The 18,147-nt window shown below is 47.8% G+C and overlaps 1 protein-coding gene across 1 annotated transcript in view; it reads left to right on the top strand.

Moving 5' to 3' along the window:
- Positions 1 to 18,147, top strand: part of LOC119979014 (putative protein MSS51 homolog, mitochondrial) — a 56,989-nt gene that overhangs the window by 20,305 nt on the left and 18,537 nt on the right. The gene's annotated exons all lie outside the window — the stretch shown is intronic.

Genomic DNA, 18,147 nt, shown 5'->3' with positions numbered 1-18,147 from the left:
GAATATCTACCTGAAAATCTTTGGTTAACTTTATTTTCTTCATTTGTTTACAAATGCAGGATTCTCGTAACGTGCATGAACACATCCCTATCTGTAAAACACATTTGCGAAAAGTGAGGAGGTGCAGTCAAGCCTTCCCAAACAAGAAAAGATTCACTAAATTCTCCCTGATATTCCACCCTCATCTCTCCCAGTGTCAATTGGCTGGAGATGAGTGAAACTCCCATGGATGGACCAACAAACGATCACCACCATTGGTTCCCCTGGGATTCCCACTGCAGTTAAGGGAGTCTGGAAGAACCCGCAATGTATTTTGGTCCAGTTGTTCAGCACTTGGTTGTGGGCTGGAAAATGGGATTAGGTAGGCCAGGCGTTTTCCATGCGTCAGTGCAGACTCGATGGGCCGAAGGGCCTCTTCTGCACTGCATTTTTCTGAGATTCTCTGTCAAAGTGTTTACAGGTTTAGAAAATTCAGAAATCCAGCACACTAACCACTCTTCATACACTTCTGCTTCCAAAGAAAGAAATTTCAATCCTGCTCCCATTGTTCACAACCTCAGGACATCCAAAATAAAAGTAAAATATCATGGATGCTGGGGATCCGTAATAAAAACGGGAGCAGTGAAAATACTCAGCAGGTCCGGCAGCTTCAACAAAGAATCGTATTGGACTTGGAGCGTTAACTGTTTCTGTTTCCACAAACAGATCAAGTATTTTTTAGTATTTTCTTTTTATCTCCGGATGTCCTAAAGTATGTTCCAGCCAATTAAATACTTTGAATCGTAGGGAATGTGGAATGTGGCAGCCAATTTGTGCATAGCCACGGAGTGACAAATAGCCAACACCCCAAGGACAAAGGTGCCTCCTTTTCAATGCAATGCCATCTTTTATGGCTACAATTGGGCAGATGGGATCTTGGTGTATATGCCTCATCTAAAAGCGAGTGTAGCACTCCCTCAGTACTGCACTGGAATGCCAACCTCGATTTTGTGCTATGTAGTGTGAACTTCTGACTAGGGGGCTAGAGAAACACTCACTGGAACACAGCTGGCTAGAGTATTGATCATACAAAATGTTTTCACACTGGGGTAACACTGAATAGACTCACGCTGAAGAGATATAAGAGCAGGACACCCTTTGGGCGAAGGTGCTGCACCACATGGGGGAGCATTGAATAGGTACAGCTCAGGAGGAGGCCATTAAACCCATTGTTTCTGTGCTGGCCCTCTGCAAGAGCGATTCACCTACCTACTGACTTTCCCCTGTAGCCCTGCGCACTCTTCCTTTTCAGATTATAATCTAATTTCCTCTGGACTGTCTCGTGTGCGACTGCCTCCACCACACTCTCGGGCACCGCATTCCAGATCCTAACCACACGCTATGTGGAAAAATGTTTTTCCTCACGTCGCCATTGCTTCCTTTGCCAATTACCTTAAATCTCTGCCCTTTGTGTTCTCAATCCTTCCAGCAATGGGATCCGTTTCTCCCGATCTACTCTGTCCACACCCATCATGATATATTTTTTAATGAATTCAGACTACCCAATTATTTTTTCCAATTAAGGGGCAATGTAGCATGGCCAATCCACCTGACCTGCACATCTTTTGCGTTGTGGGGGTGAAACCCACGCAGACACGGGGAGAATGTGCAAACACCACACGGACAGTGATCCAGGGCTGGGATTTGAACCTGGGTCCTCAGCGCCGTAGGCAGCAATGCTAACCACTGTGCCACCGTGCTGCCCCCCCATCATGATATTTGAACACCCCGTCTGAACCTTCTCTTCCCCAAAGAAAACAATCCCAACTTCTCCAGGGAATCCATGTAACGGCAGTTTCTCATCCCTGGTACCATTCCCATGATGAGTAGATAGGGTTAAACTCCGTTAGCACTGGGAATTGGGCTGCGCTGTGGGGTAAGCTGTGACACCTGGGGCTGGATTCTCCGCACCCCGACGCCAAAATCACGTTCGGCGACAGGGCGGAGAATCCGTATTCCCGCATGAAAGTGGGACCAGTGCCGGTTCCGCTATTCTCCGCCCCCTGAAAAGTGACGGATTCAGGGAGTACGCCGCTCCGAGTATTCACTTCCTCAGTCCATTGCCTGTGCCCATCCCGCTATTCCCCGTCGCCGACCGGCCGAATTCCCGACGGCTTGGTTCTGATCTGGTCCTGCCGTTCGGGAAACTCACGAGGCGGCTTTGGATCAGCCCAGGGCCGCCACAGTCGGGGGAGTGTCAATCGGAGGGCAGGGGGTGTCCTCATTCGGGATTGGGGGCTATGCGTGCGGGAGGTCCAGGTCGGGCGAGCGGCCGATGTGGGGCACTATTTCGGCGGTCCAGGTCGGGCGAGCGGCCGATGCGGGGCACTATTTCGGCGGTCCAGGTCCGCAGGCTGAGTCCGCCATGGAGCACGGTGCGGCTGCTGGAGGCCACCGCCATGCGCATGCGCAGCCTCTGACCCAGAAATGCGTGGGCGTATCAACGGCTGCCTGCTAGCCCCCTGCAAGGGGGTGAATCTGTAGCCTTTTGATGCCAGTTTTCCTGGAGTAAAAGGCCACAGTTTTCAGGACGGCGTGGGACAAAAACGGAGAATCCAGCCCCTGATTTCCGACCAGTTCTGACTGGCAGGATGAAAGTCACACGCTTGCAAAAGAACCTTGGGGCACCTGTATCCAATTCCGAACACCGAGGAGTTCAGAAGTTGCACAAGTTGAGAGCAGGTTGCCCCAGGTTGGCATTGCAAGATTTTGTGTTCGGAATGGATAGCAAGACTCCTGCAGCATGAACTAATCAAGAACATTGTGTATTGTGCCGTGAACTCTTTCATTCCTCAATGGGCAGCTAAGCTTACCCTGAAAACATTCTTGATGGAAATATGATCTGATCCTGGTAGCTGAGACACTGCAGCTATGAGGTTATTGGGGTCTGAGAGTTGGCCAGCTTACGATGCAAAAATTCATTCATCTCTTTATGTCTGCTCAGTTACTGAGCCAAGGGTATAGCAAGTGCCTCGGAACCTTCTAGAAGTTGCACATAGACCAGTCTGGACAAATAAATAAAAAGAAAAACCATCGATACTAAAAACGGGGCATAAGAACAACTGAAAATCTGGTGATGCATGGCAGGTCAGTCAGTCTCTGAAAAGAGAACAGACTGGTCTTTTGTAAAAGACACTTCACCAAGGAAACACCATACTGAAAATTTCAACCTTGCTCACTACACAATGGCGTTTCCAGAACTTTCTATTTTTACATTGTAATATGAAGCATCGTTATCATGCCTCAAAGAATTGATCCCCAGAAGCAGACGTGAATGTTTCCTGCATTGAGCTCCTGTGAGTGTTTAAAGAAATACGTGAACACGGAAGATAGAAACAAATTAGCCATAGGGTTCAGCAGCTTTTTCTCTCTTTACTTAGCCAGTTTCTGTTTCTTGTGAGGATTTTAAAATACTCACCACTGAAATATTGACCAGAATTGTCGGCAGAGCTGCTCCCGCTCCGATGCTATAACTTTACCCGTGTAAATAGAGTTTACTCCGCATGGCTGGTTGGGTTATGAGAGGGGACAGCTCCAAGCATTGGCCTCTTCAAATATCCCTTAAAAACTAACATCACATATTAATTTCCACTTTTCCTCATCAATCCCTGAACCAGCATCATGAAAAACGGATAGGGTGCCTAGCCAGGATCGTGTAGCTGTTTATGGGCACATGCTGTGTGAAGCTAAGCTGTCGCGCTTTCTATATTAGACGAGTGGCTACACATCAAAACTGCCAGTGGCTGTAAATCACTTCTGAGTGGCTTGAGATCAGAAAGGCACTCTTAAGCACATCCTTTACTTTCCATTTCTCAGAGGTTTGATTTGGAAGGTTCTTAATCATAACGTTAGCTTTCTGCATGTGTGTCAAATCTCCTTTTTAAAAATTAATTTACGCCATGTGGCTGCCAATGGTTAGGCCAGTGTTTATGGCCCATCCCTAATGCATGGAATCATACAGTGCAGAAGAGGCCCTTCAGCCCATCAAGCCTGCACTGACAAAAAAAACAAATCGACACCAACCTCACTTCCCAGCACTTGGCCCACAGCCTTGAGTGTTTTGACATTTCAAGTGCTCATCGAAGTACTTTTCAAAGGTTTTGAGGTTTTCCGCCACTACTACCCTCCCAGGCAGTGCATTCCAGACTCCCATCACCCCCGGGTGAAAATGTTTTTCCTCTAATCCCCTCTAAGCCTCCTGTCTTTTCCCTTGAGAAGGTGGTGGATAGCTGGCTTCTCGAACCACTGCAGTCCATGTGGTGGTAGGTACACCAACTGTGCTGTGAATACACCACACGGCCCATGGAGTCTGCCCAGCCATTCAATATGATCGTGTTTGACCTCAGACTTTAACTCCATTTTCCCGCCCTCTCCCCCTATCCTTAGTCCCCTGATAGATCTGTCGCAGCCTTAGGCGTTTTCAATGATGGATCTTCCACACCCTCTGAGGTAGGGAGTTACAAAAATTCCCAACCCTTTGAGTGAAGTAATTTCTTCTCAACTCAGTCCTAAATGAGTGTTCCTTATTCTAAGACTGTAACCCCAGGGAGCGATTCTCCACCCATTTTGCGCCTGGCGCACCTTCCACAATTCCTGGAGAATAGCTCCTAAATGAGGTCCTCGCTGGGCGCTGAGCGGGTCGCGATCTGGATCACGCCCTGGTGCCAGCTTGGCACTTCCCAGGTGCCAATGGGCAAGGGGAGGGGCCAGAAGGGGGCCATGGCCATGAATGGGGGAGGGGTCATGATGGGGGTTGAGAAGGATGGAGGGGTGAAGGGAGGGCATGACTGGAAAGCTGGGGGCAGCACAGTGGCGCAGTGGGTTAGCATTGCTGCCTCACGGCGCCGAGGTCTCAGGATCGATCCCGGCTCTGGGTCACTGTCCGTGTGGAGTTTGCACATTCTCTCCGTGTCTGCGTGGGTTTCACCCCCCACAACCCAAAGATGTGCAGGGTCAGTGGATTGGCCACGCTAAATTGCCCCTTAATTGGAAAAAATTAATTGGGTACTCTAAATTTATTAAAAATGAATGGGGGGCTGGAGCCGGCGCTTAGGGGGGGCCTGAAAGAGGGGGCTGCTGAAAGGGGGGGTCCTTAATGACAGGGTTATGCTCATTTGGGGAGGTTCAATGCCCCAATGCTGACGCATGGTGGGGGATTGGTAGGGCTGGGTCACCCTCATGCCTTAGTGGGATGGGGGAGGGAGAGGCATCATGAACATTTAGTGATGGGGGAGAATATTTTTTTATAAATTTAGAGTACCCAATTCATTTTTTTCCAATTAAGGGGCAATTTTGCATGGCCAATCCACCTACCCTGCACATCTTTGGGTTGTGGGGGCGAAACCCACGCAAACACGGGGAGAATGTGCAAACTCCACACGGACAGTGACCCAGTGCCGGGATCGAACCTGCGACATCGGCGCCGTGAGGCAGCTGTGCTAACCCACTGCGCCACCGTGTTGCCCGGTGAGGGAGAATATTATCTCTCCAAGGTCAAAGGTTGGGGGTGTTGCCCATGTCTGCGGCGGGGGGGGGGGGGGGGTCGCAATGTTGTGAGGGACCTTCAACCTAACCTTGAGATCTGGGCACCCTTTAAAGATGGCACCCCAATCTCTGAGGTCCCAGTCTTGCCGACATCTTTAGTTCCCCAGTTCCCAAAAAATGACTAAGTGTGGGTGAATTGCAATGGAGATCGCATTGGAACAACTGGCGGGATTATCACCGGTTTTCCCGGCCAGTCTGTCATTTTTGGGAGAATTTCGCCCCCTCTGTGTTTTAGATTCCCGAGCCAATGGAAGCAATCTCTCAAGCCCCGATCTCATTCAGATTACAAATCGAGAACCTGCCTAATCTGAATGGTGTTGTATTTTCTATTCTGCTTTACCTGGATGACTTGGCTGCGTAGTGTTGAATAAAGAACACAAAGCTTTGTTAACGAATTTGTTACCGAACTAAACTATAAATTTTAAGCACTACTCAGATTCGTTCACATCCCGAAAGTCGAAGTTATTGTATAAAGCTATGCTATCTCTAATTTACAGAACTCTCAAATATACAACTGCTCTCTATGCCTGGCCCTCCTCCAGCTCTCTCTTAACTCCTAATCATCATCTAATCCCTGAATCCCCATGTCACATGATATATATGACTATCTGTGGTTCCCTCCAGTGGTACTATCATTAGCTTGTTAGCTCTTTATATCCCAGTCAATATACATGTCATTACAAATGGGTCTGTAATTTCTCACGAGTCGTATTGAACCCAGGCCAACCCTCTCACCTGTGTTCCCACGGGGTGTTACGTTAGCTAAGTAACTGAGCTTGCTTTCCTGTTGTTGATTTATGAATGGCCGCAACAGATGAAGGATGTACATGAGATGGAATTCAGGCTCACAGGCAAAGTGGAGGGACAGCTCGGAATGTACTGTGGGCTTGACTTATGCAGCACATTCCCAAGATTTACAAACCCAGGTGGATCAATCTATCTACAGAATTGATGAGGCAGCACCGATGGTGGAGCAGGAGGACATCATTCTAACCCCTTCAGCCTACTTAAGTTCTCACCTTGGCCTTGAGCAGGCATTTAGATCTTGTACCGTCAATGAGCATCGATCAAAGACAATGGAACAACGTGAAATAAGCGAACTGGGATTGTGCAGTTGAACACACAGGAGAGCCGGCAATGTTGAGCAGGATAGTGGATTGTTGAAGATTGGTTGGTACAGGACTGTCACCCCCGGCTCCATCACTGAACATCTTCAACCTCTCCCTACTCCGTACCGAGGTTCCCACCTGCTTCGAGAAGACCACCATCATACCGGTGCCTCAATGACTACCATCCGGTGGCCTTGACATCGATCGTAATGAAGTGCTTTGAGAGGTTGGCCATGAGGCACATCAATTCCATACTCCCAGAATGCCTAGATCTACTACAATTCGCATACCGCCACAACCGGTCCACAGCAGACGCCATCTCCCTGGCCCTATGCTCATCCTGGAGCATTTCGACATCAAGGACAGACTCCTATTTATTAACTACAGCTCTGCTCTGCTTTCAACACCATAATCCCAGCCAAGCTCATGTCATAGGCTCCAAAACCTAGGACTTGGCTCCTCCCTATGCAACTGAATCCTCGACTTACTGATCCATAGACCACGATCAGTAAGGATAAAAAACAACACCTCCTCCAGGATAGTCCTCAATACTGGGCCCCTGCAAGGCTGCGCACTTAGCCCCTTATATACTCCCTATACACACACAACTGTGTGGCGGAATTTGGCTTCAACTCCATCTACAAGTTTGCTGATGACACGACCGTAGTGGGTCGAATCTCGAACAATGGTGAGTCAGAATACAGGAGGGAGATAAAGAACCTAGTGGGATGATGTAACAACAACAATCTCTCCCTCAATGTCAACAAAACCAAAGACTTGGTCACTGACTTCGGGAAGCAAAGTATCGTACACAACCCTGCCTGCATTAACGGGGCTGAGGTGGTGAATGGTTGACAGCCTCAAATTCCTAGGTGCGCACATCACCAACAATCTGTCCTGGTCCACCCACATCGACGCTACCACCAAGAAAGCACAACAGCGCCTATATTTTCTCAGAAAACTAAGGAAATTCGGCATGTCCACATTGACTCTTACCAACGTTTGCAGGTGCACCAGAGAGAGCATCTTATCTGGCTGCATCACAGCCTAGTATGGCAACTGCTCGGCCCAAGACCGTAAGAAACTACAGAGAGTTGTGAACACAGTCAGTCCATCGCACAAACCTACCTCCCATCCACTGACTCTGGCTACACCTCCTGCTGCCTTGGGCAAGCGGGCAGCACAATCAAAGACCTCTCCCACTCGGCTTATTCAATCTTCCAACTTCTTCCATCCGGCAGGAGATACAGAAGTCTGAGAACACGCACAAACAGATTCAAAAACAGCTTCTTCCCCGCTGTTACCAGACTGCTAAACGACGCTCTTATGAACTGATCTGATCTCTTCACACACCTTCTCTACTGCGTAGTACTACACTCCTGTGTTCTTCGCCTGGGGCCTTTGTCTTTGTATTTACAGTGTGTATTTTATGTTTGCCCTGTGTATTTGCTTTGCATGTACGGAATGATCTGTCTGAACTGTATGCAGAACAATACTTTTGGGCTTGGAGCTGGGAGGGTGTCTTTAGGGGTAACGGGACAGCACCAGAATTTCTGTTATCCTTTCGAGCCAAATCTTCGCCCACAAGCTGCTAGGTCATCTGTTTCTAGATTCCCAAGCATTGAGATGCACTGGAATGAGTGGGGAAAATGGCTGTTCATTGAAATAATTGCCCCGATTTATAAAGGGGGAGCCTTTTGCAGGAGGACAGCTTTGGAGATCCCAGAGGGCTCGGAGTCGGAGGACATGGAGGGCAGGCTGACCTTAATGACTGGGCACTTTCCCTCTAATTTCCATCAGAGTTCTGCTAGGACAGTTTTGGAGATCCCAGAGGGCTCGGAGTCGGAGGACATGGAGGGCAAGCTGACCTTAATGACTGGGCACTTTCCCTCTAATTTCCATCAGAGTTCTGCTCCAGCCCCAGATTCACTGCCCGGTTGGTGGGCCAGGGCGGTGAGTGGCCACAACCTGGGACCCACAGTCCATGGTTGTAAATTGTCTGGAGGCTTACGAGGCAGTGAGAGTGGTGGGGAGCAGCGGGGGTGGGGTTAGGATGTGGTTTGCCCTGGGTAAGGGGTCCAGCTCCTCCGGGTCCCCAAGGCAATATAAACCTACCTTTCCAAGCTTCCCTACCTAGTTCTCTTTCTGGCAGGCCTGTCCTAGAACAGTACAGCACAGAACAGGCCCTTCGGCCCTCGATGTTGTGCCGAGCAATGATCACCCTACTCAAACCCACATATCCACCCTATACCCGTAACCCAACAACCCCCCCCCCTTAACCTTTAGGACACTACGGGCAATTTAGCCTGGCCAATCCACCTAGCCCGCACATCTTTGGACTGTGGGAGGAAACCGGAGCACCCGGAGGAAACCCACGCACACACGGGGAGGACGTGCAGACTCCTCACAGACAGTGACCCAGCCGGGAATCGAACCTGGGACCCTGGAGCTGTGAAGCATTTACGCTAACCACCATGCTACCGTGCTGCCGTCCTGCTGTGCAAACAGGCTCTGCTTGCCCAGGTTTTGGGTCGAGTCTGCATATTTAGAAAGAGACCCAGGCTTCCTGCTGAATTAACGTTCCCCACTATTTCCCCCTCATTTCTGATCAGGTTTTCCATTGTCATAATGTTTGTCTCAAACTAACCTCTTTTTGGGGGGGGGGGCTGGCACGGTGGCGCAGTGGTTAGCACTGCTGCCTCACGGCTCCGAGGACCCGGGTTCGATCCCGGCCCCGGGTCACTGTCCGTGTGGAGTTTGCCCACTCGCCCCGTGTCTGCGTGGGTCTCAACCCCACAACCCAAAGATATGCAGGTTGGTGGATTGGCCACGCTAAATGGCCCCTTAATTGGAAAAGAAAACAAATGGTCGCTTTAAATCATTTTTAAAAAAGTAACCTCTTCAGGTCCCAGTTAAGCAGAAGAGGACTGGGTCTTTTGTGGCCATTTCATGTTTTTGAGGGATAGCATTTTTGAGGAGAACATAGGGTAATGGAACTATGGTTGACAGTGAGAATATCAACTCACAAAATGTACCGCAATGTTCTCTTTGACCCAGGTCCAGTATTGAATTCTGCTCAGAGTGAGAAATGTAATATGGTCTGATCAATCTTTTGCTCTGTGTAAGCTCCATTATTTATTTCTGTGAAATGCATCAATAGTCAGCAATGTTCTCTAAGCTCAACATTACCCTACCTCTAAAACTCCGGCAGCACGGTGAGCCAGTCTCATTCTGTCCTGGTCTCTGGGGAAGTATTTCAAATCATTTTACCCAGTAGTGTTTGGCCTATTTGTTTTATCTCAATACTTATGACACACTGATAACTGGTCCAGTCTTTGGTTTCTTTGACCTTGAAATACTTTCATTGACCTGAAACGTGCTGAAAAGGCCAACAGAGAGATCAGTTCTTTTGGCATGATCAACATGTCATTGCGTTCCAGAGCTGAGGAAACGTAGAGTAATGCATTCTTCTGTAATTATCAAAGCCATCTTGTGATGAATGTTGAACCTCCGCAGTGCTGAGTCATTCATGGTCTAAATGCCCTGCCTTTCAACTCAAATACAGCATTTAATCATCTATCAAGAAACAAAATAATTCTCTTGTTCCATTTTATAGATGAAAGAAAGAATGACTTGCATCTCGCATGCGCTTTTTATGACTTTGCAATGTTCCAAAGTGGGTTGTAGCCAATGAAGTCCCTTTTGAAGTGTAGTCACTGCTGTAATGTAGGAAACACAGCAGCCAATTTGTGCACAGCAAGCTCCCACAAGCACCAAAGCGATGGTGACCAGATATTCTGGTTTTAGCGCTGTTGGTTTGAGGGATAAATACTGGCCACGTTTCCAGGGAGAATTCCCCGGCTCTTCTTCAAATTTATGCTGGGAGATCTTTTCCTTCTAGCCGAGAGGGCAATTGTGCCATTTGGAGGCATTCTTGTTTATCCATCCCCTTGAGTTTGGATTGCGCAAGGCCTGTGGCTATGGATTGAGGCTCTGCCACAGCTCACACTTGAGCAACAAGATAGAAGATAGCCAGTTTTTACCGCCGGTAATAATAGGCTCACTATTTTGCCTGAGTGTGCTTCTTCACAACATAAATTGTCAATTGGAAACGGTCCCACGGTTCAGCTGTGGCTCATTGGGAGCAGTTCCATCACTAAGTCAGAATGTTGTGAGTTCAAGTCCCGCTGAAGATTTGAGTAGAAAAGTTAAGCTGATGGTGCAGTCCTGAGGGAGCGCAGCACTGTTGAAAGTGCCATGGGAGTGTCTCTTTTAAGAAATGTTTTTGTCTTATCACATGGCTTCAGTGATGTCATTGTGTGGGTGGAGCTGGGCTGTGGCTCTGGGATTGTTTTACTTTTGCTTTGTTTTGCGGCGTGTTTGTGGCTCTCAGGTTTTATTTTCATTTTTGAGTTTGAACTGGTTTTGTTCTGCCCATGCCTCATTTGGAGCATTGGGTACAGTTCTGGTCACCACATTATCATAAGGGCGTGGAAGCTTTGGAGAGAGTGCAAAGGTGGTTCACCGGAATGTTGCCTTGTCTCGGGAGTGTTGGCTACAAGGAGAGGTTGAATAAACTCGGATTGTTTTTGCTGGAAAGAAAGAGGCTGAGCGGAGGCCTGATAGAGATCTACAAAATTATGAGAAGCATGGACAGGGTGGATAGTCGGAGGCTTTTTCCAAGGGCAGAAGTGTCAATTACAAGGGGACACAGGTACAAGGTGAGAGGGGGAAGGTTTAAGGGAGATGTGCAGGGTACGTTTTTCACGCAGGGAGTGGTGAGTGCCTGGAACACGCTACCAGAGGATGTGGTGGAAGCAGAACACATTAGCAACATTTAAGAGGCATCTGGAGGGATACATGAATAGGGAGGAAATAGAAGGATGCGGACCGAGTAAGGGCAGAAGGTTTTTTTCAATAGTTAGGGCATCGTGATCAGCACAGGCTTGGAGGGCCAAAGGGCCTGTTCCTGTACTATACTTTTATTTGTTCTTATTTTCTATCTGCATTTTAAAAGCTGTTTCCAGAATACCTGATAACTTGAAAAGAAATAACTTTTCTGGAAGGAATTCAAACCTGTTCATTTGGGAATGGAAACAAGAGCATCCATACCAGGTCAAGTGCTGTGTGCTGGGCCATACCTTTGAAAAGTGGGTACTGGTTTATGGGATCTTGTTATTAAATTGGAACTGTTAAAGGGGGAACTTTGTTTATGGGATCTTGTTATTAAATTGGAACAGTTAAAGGGGGAACTTTATTAAGGGTGATACATAGATTACTGTAGCTGTGCTGGGTATTTATGTTTGCAATTGATAAAAATGCTTACTGTGTGTGTTTATAAATATGTTAACTAAATTCGTAGAATAAAGCTTGTTTTTGATTAAAAGTGCTTAAGGCTTCTGATAAATAACACCTGAAAGGCAGGCCCTTGTGCTCATAGTAACAAAAATCAATAAACAGTTGTAGGTCAGGTGAACTCCATGATATACTTTGGAGTTTTCTAAACCCTGGCCCATAACACACGTTCCATCTTTTGTGAAACTATTTGGTCTCTCGGGTGAGTGAGCAGGTTGAAAAAGGGCAGGTGCGTTCCCCACAGCCGGTCCATCGCCAACATGTTTCAAACAGTTTGATTGGATATTACCACATTTACTTGTGCACCCATTACCCAGGCTGAGACTACAGCACGGCACTGATGGAGTTTCGTTTGGATCTGACATTAAACGAACACCCAATCTGTCCTCTTGGATGGAGAGATCCCGTAACAACCTCCCCGAACAGGCGCCGGAATGTGGCGACTAGGGGCTTTTCACAGTAACTTCATTGAAGTCTACTCGTGACAATAAGCGATTTTCATTTTTCATTTCAGAAACAGAAATAAATTCTTGACCTCATGGTCCCAAAGCACCGAACAGCAAATTGAATTAAATACAGCAGAACTGTAGAACGCTCGCACTCCCATCTGTGCACAGCAAAGCCCCAGAAACAATGTTTAAGTGACCAGCTTTGTAATGATGTTGGTCGCAGAGTTACTCTTCCTCAAAATAGTGCTCCGGGATCTTTTCTATCAACAACAACTTGCAGGGTGGCGGTGACGTAGTACTATTGTCACTGGACTAGTCATCCAATGGCCCAGGATAATGTTCTGGGGTCCAGGGTCTGAGTCCCACCTCAGCTGACAACAATAATAATCTGGATTTAAAACTCTAATGATGACCATGAAACCATTGTCCATTGTGGTGAAAACCCATCTGGCTCACTAATGCTCTTCAGAGAAGGAAATCTGCCGTCCTTACCTGGTCTGGCCTACGAGTGACTCCAGACCCACAGCAATGTGGCTGACTCTTAACCAACCCCTCAAGGGCAATTAGGGATGGGCAATAAATGCTGGTCCGGCCAGCAACGCCCACATCCCATGAACATATTTTTTAAAAGTTATATAATTGTGCTAACTTGGTTAAATGTTCCAGGGTGCCCTGTATCCACCTGAAAAGGCAGATGGAGCTTTGGTTTGATGTCTGATCTGAACCCGGCACATCAGAAGTCATTTGGTAGACTCAAGCATCTTGATAGGAAGTTCTTGGGCAGCCTGTTATCTTGTTGGTGAGGCTGAGTTCCTTCGGCGGCAAAGGTATTGGAACACTGGACAAAGTAGCGGCTGTGGACTGTGCCACAGAGGAGGCTGAGAGGAGATTGCCTGAAATGTGTACAATTATGACGGGTCGAGAGAAAATGAGAAGGAAGATCCCGTAGCTCCTGGTTCAGGGGTCCGTAACCAGCTGACTGTTAACATTTCCAATGGATGATTGATTGAGGGGCTGGAATTCTCTGGTCATCGGGATTCTCTTCTCCCGCTGGCAGTGTACCCCCAGAAGCGGGTTCTGTGGCGGCGTGGGGTGGTTTCAATGGGAAATCCCATTGACAAGCTGCGGGAGGATAGAATCCAGCAAACGGCGCATCGCTGCAAAGCACGCGGCTGGGAGACCGGAGAATCTAGCCCAGGGGAAGAGTTTGGAGGTTTAGTACGGAAATCTTCGGGCCTCGTTCACCCCTTCACCACTGCCAGGGAGAACGGGAATTTGGTGGTCAGTCGAAACTTCATTCGTCGCCTTCGAGGAGATATAAGGAAAATCTTTGCAACCTATAGGGCTACAGACCAAGAGTTGGGAAGTGGGGGTACATTGGATGGGTCCCTGTTGGCCAATAGGGATACAATTGGCCGAGTGACCTCCTTCCATGCTGTAAATCTTTATGATTCCATGACTGTGCAAAAGTTATCACATTTTTACCTCGTCTTCTCTGTCCTCCAAACTACAGTCGTTAGCAGTTAACCGTGGCAGTCAATTCACACAACAGGATCCCAGCAGTAAGTGACTGGTTGACCATTTAAACTCTTTTGGTGGTGTTGGTTGTGGAATGAATCTTGGCCCGGTCACGTGGAGAGGTTGTGCTCCCCTTTAAGCAGTGTGTTGACGTCTTCGCCAGGCGGCCCCACACCTCAATTAATGGTGTTGAAATTTGGACATCCAGAGCTTAACTGCACCACTCCCAGGCTCCCGGCATTGGTTGCCTGACAAGTCCATCCTTGCGAGGAACCGCCTTACTGTACCCATTGGAAAACAACCTTCTTTACCTGGTTGGATGATTCTTGATTGTCAACCAAGCAGAATTTTTCCTCCTGTTCACTTCTTTTCGATAACAAATGAAGTGTGACAGAAAATGAAAAAAATACTTATTTTAATGCCACAATTAATTTTTCTCCAGGGTTTTTGGAAGCAGGATTATGAGAACGGGTGGGGGTTATCTTGCACCAGGAGTTAGATACTGGGGGGCCATGTTGGTGTGATGGGTAACCAGGGACACTTCAGTAGCCAGCGTGGTATTTATTGGTAACCCTCACAGGAGTGAGTTTGAGAGTGCTTGGTGACACTTGGGAGAGGCAGGGAGTGGCCTGGGAGGTTGAGAGAGTCATCCTGATCCTCTGAGCTCCATAGTCAGGTCAGCAAGTGGGGATGTCCAATGCCAGATGACACTGGTCAAGTTCAGTGCTCGGTTAATGAATTGCTGGGCCCACAGCTCGAGCAGGACCCTAAAATATAATTGCAATGGGGCACAAGGGAAAGAGATTCCAGAGACTATTGTGCAGAGGGAGGGGGTCGTGTGACGCAGTGGGTAGGGGGGTCCCTTCCTCTGAGCCTGAAGCTCAGGGTTTGACGGCCAAGGAAGGCGAGTTCATAACGCGGTCAAACAAGTAGAGTAGCAAGCTGCAAATCCTTCCAAACACGTCAATGGCTGACGGTAAGAGCGGGGAGACGCCTGGTCAGCCACACCTGATGTGGAGTGGGCGCCCTTCAAGCTGTGAGCCTCTGGTGACAGACTAGAGACCTGTTCAGGCAGTGACCAGCTATGGAAACAGATGAAAATCTGCCTCAGTGCACCACACGATGCTGGTAGAGAACTGGAATTGGAAATGGAAAAATTATGCAGAGGGAACCATGCCTGTCAGCCACCAATAAAACAAGATTTAATACTCATATAAAACCGCTATAAATAAGCAAGGAGAAAGCGAGAGTCACTATCATGTGGCATTCTTATAGGATTTCATTTGGTCTAAAATTAAAACTAGTAGTGTTTTAGTGTCACCTGACAGTCCTGTACACTGACTGTGTGACTGTTTAATGTTTTATGATCATTTCTGTATTTACAAAGAATCTGGTCGCTTTGCAGGAAGCGATGTGACGGCCATACCTTTTTATAAGGGAAGATATCCAATGACAGAATGAAAACTGAACAACAGCTCCTCCTGGCGATTGTGGCTAATCCTATCCGGGGACAGTTTTGCAGTGGTTATTTTTATGTTGATTTTTTTTTGATTGTGAACCTTTTCCCTCATGCTTTCCCCCTTGGCTTCAGGTATTGTAATTCCAGCACTAAACCCGGCCATTAGGTGCTGTGACCATCCCGAGGGGACCTCTTGACCACAACGCCACTCCTGGCCTCCGTGAGGGAACGTGAAGTGAACCGACTGCTTAACACTCAATTAGGGAGGACGTCTGGTGGCGTTATGCCGTGGGCAGATGTGCACGATGTGTCTTCTGCTAGAGTACTGCACTTTTTGCCCTTTTCTCTTAGTCAAAGGGGTATTTTATTTTGAAAACCCACAGAATTAATGGGATAAGTATCCAAGATTGGTGAAATGACCAGAAAGGGGCCAAGGGAAAAGAAGCCAGACGGCAGAGCTTCCATCGATGAAATTGGAGGCTTCTTGGAGCTCGTCGGCAGAAGAGATGGAGGGTGGAGGCAGCCTCTGGGGCTCCGACCACTCCACTAACGGCCGAGGTCCTTCGAGTACCTTGCCGAAAGAATGCGATAAGCACTGGCAGATTGTGTCGGAGGAATCCGCAAATCGATGGAGCCAGCCTTGGCCCCCATCCAAGTGGCTCGGGAGACGACGAACAAAACCTTAAAGGCCCAGGGAGTCACAATAAGAGACATGGAAATGGTTGTTTTGAGATACAGTGATCAAATGGCCTCAGTGGAAGCAGAGATATCTTTTGCGGCCAGCGAATAAATCGCTGAAGGTGAATGATTTCGAGAATCCAGGAGGCAAAAGGTTTGAATTGTGGAGCTGCCAGAGAGGATGGAAGGCCCAACGCCTGCAGAGATGTTCAGTAAGGTGGTGGTAGTGGGTGGATTCATGTCCCCCGCTGAGTTGGACCTGGTCCACCGTACACTCTGGTAGAGGCCTCATCCAGTGCGCATGTGGTAATAATGAAGTTTTTCATAACTTCAAAGAGAAGGAGCGGGTTCTGAGATGAGTGAGGGAGCATCGTGACTTAAAATGGGTAGGCCACGCCATAAGGTTAGATGTGGGGGCAAGAAGAAGAATGGCAAAGAAGAGCGTTGCGTTCAACAAAGCCACGAATGCCCTGTAACAAAAGTGGAATCTGATCCTGTGTGGTTTACCCAGTGTGGTTAAGAGTAAGGGAAAGGACTCTTTATTTGATGCACCGGGAGAAGCGGACTCCTTTGTAAAGAAACACGGGCTGGGCATGGTGTGATTGAGCTTTTCGGGTGTTCTGGGCGGGGTATGTTGAATTGTTTGGGTTCCATGTTTATTTTTGCAATTCCTGTCTTGTTGGGGTTGTATTTTTATAGTTTGGGCTTAGGTTTGGGGTTTAGTTCTATTCTGATTGTTATGAAAATATATAGCTCCCTTTGGAGTGTAAATGGTTTGAGGGGTTTTAATATTTTGTTGTTTGTAGCCATTTTTCTTCACTCTAGTTGGGAGCCACCCTGCTAACCTAAGAGTTAGCTAATGGGAGCGGTGTTGAAGTGTAAACTGCAGCTCATTATAGTAGTTTTTTCAGATAATGAGTGTAGAGTTTTTATTTGTTTAGGTTTGTTAGAGGTAGAGTTTTGTTGTTGATGTTCACCTTGCTGCTATCTATCTATATGTGTATTTGGGTGGGGTGGTATCTGAGGGTGAGGGCGGGTGGGGGAGGGGTTAGTTTGCTGACGATGACTGCAGATTGTTTTTGTTTAGTCTTGTGATTAGGTTTGGCGGCCATATTGGGTGGTACCTTTTATGTATCTGTTGGGTAATGTCTCTCGGTAAAAACGGCTGACTCCGGATTGAGGGTCGGGGGTGGGAGACCTCCAATTCGTTTAGTCACCTCGAGTGTCAGGGGGCTGAATGGCCCAGTGAAAAGGTTGAGAGTATTAAGAGTTTAAATTCCAATGTGGTCTTTCTGCAGGAGACTCGGAGACCAGACAAGGCTGCGGAAGGGGTAGGTGGGACAAGTCTTTCATTCCGGTTTTGACAGTAGGGCCAAGGGGTGCAACACTATTAATTGCCACATGGGGGCAGCACGGTGGCACAGTGGTTAGCATTGCTGCCTACGGCACTGAGGACCTGGGTTCGAATCCCGGCCCTGGGTCACTGTCCGTGAGGAGTTTGCACATTCTCCCCGTGTCTGCGTAGGTTTCACCCCCACAATCCAAAAGATGTGCAGGATAGGTGGATTGGCCATGCTAAATTGCCCCTTAATTGGAAAAAATAATTGGGTAATCTAAATTTTAAAAAAAAATTAATTGCCGCATGGTAGATTGTTGCAAAAGGTGAGGCAGCCAATTGGATACAAAATTGGCTTGGCGACCGAAGCCAAAGGGTGGTTGTGGAGGGTTGTTTTTCAAACTGGAGGCCTGTGACCAGCGGTGTGCCTCAGGGATCGGTGCTGGGTCCACTGTTACTTGTTATATATATATATTAATGATTTGGATGAGAATGTAGGAGGCATGGTTGGTAAGTTTGAAGACGACATCAAGATTGGTGGCGTAGTAGATAGTGAAGAACGTTATATAAGATTGCAACAGGATCTTGACGAATTGGGCCAGTGGGCCGATGGATGGCAGATGAAGTTTAATTTGGGTAAATGTGAGGCGATGCATTTTG

This window comes from Scyliorhinus canicula, chromosome 15 (assembly GCF_902713615.1).
Source record: "Scyliorhinus canicula chromosome 15, sScyCan1.1, whole genome shotgun sequence".
Classification (NCBI taxonomy): Eukaryota; Metazoa; Chordata; class Chondrichthyes; order Carcharhiniformes; family Scyliorhinidae; genus Scyliorhinus; species Scyliorhinus canicula.
Note: the sequence above shows the minus strand (reverse complement) of the source record. Positions and strands in the feature narration are given on the sequence as shown.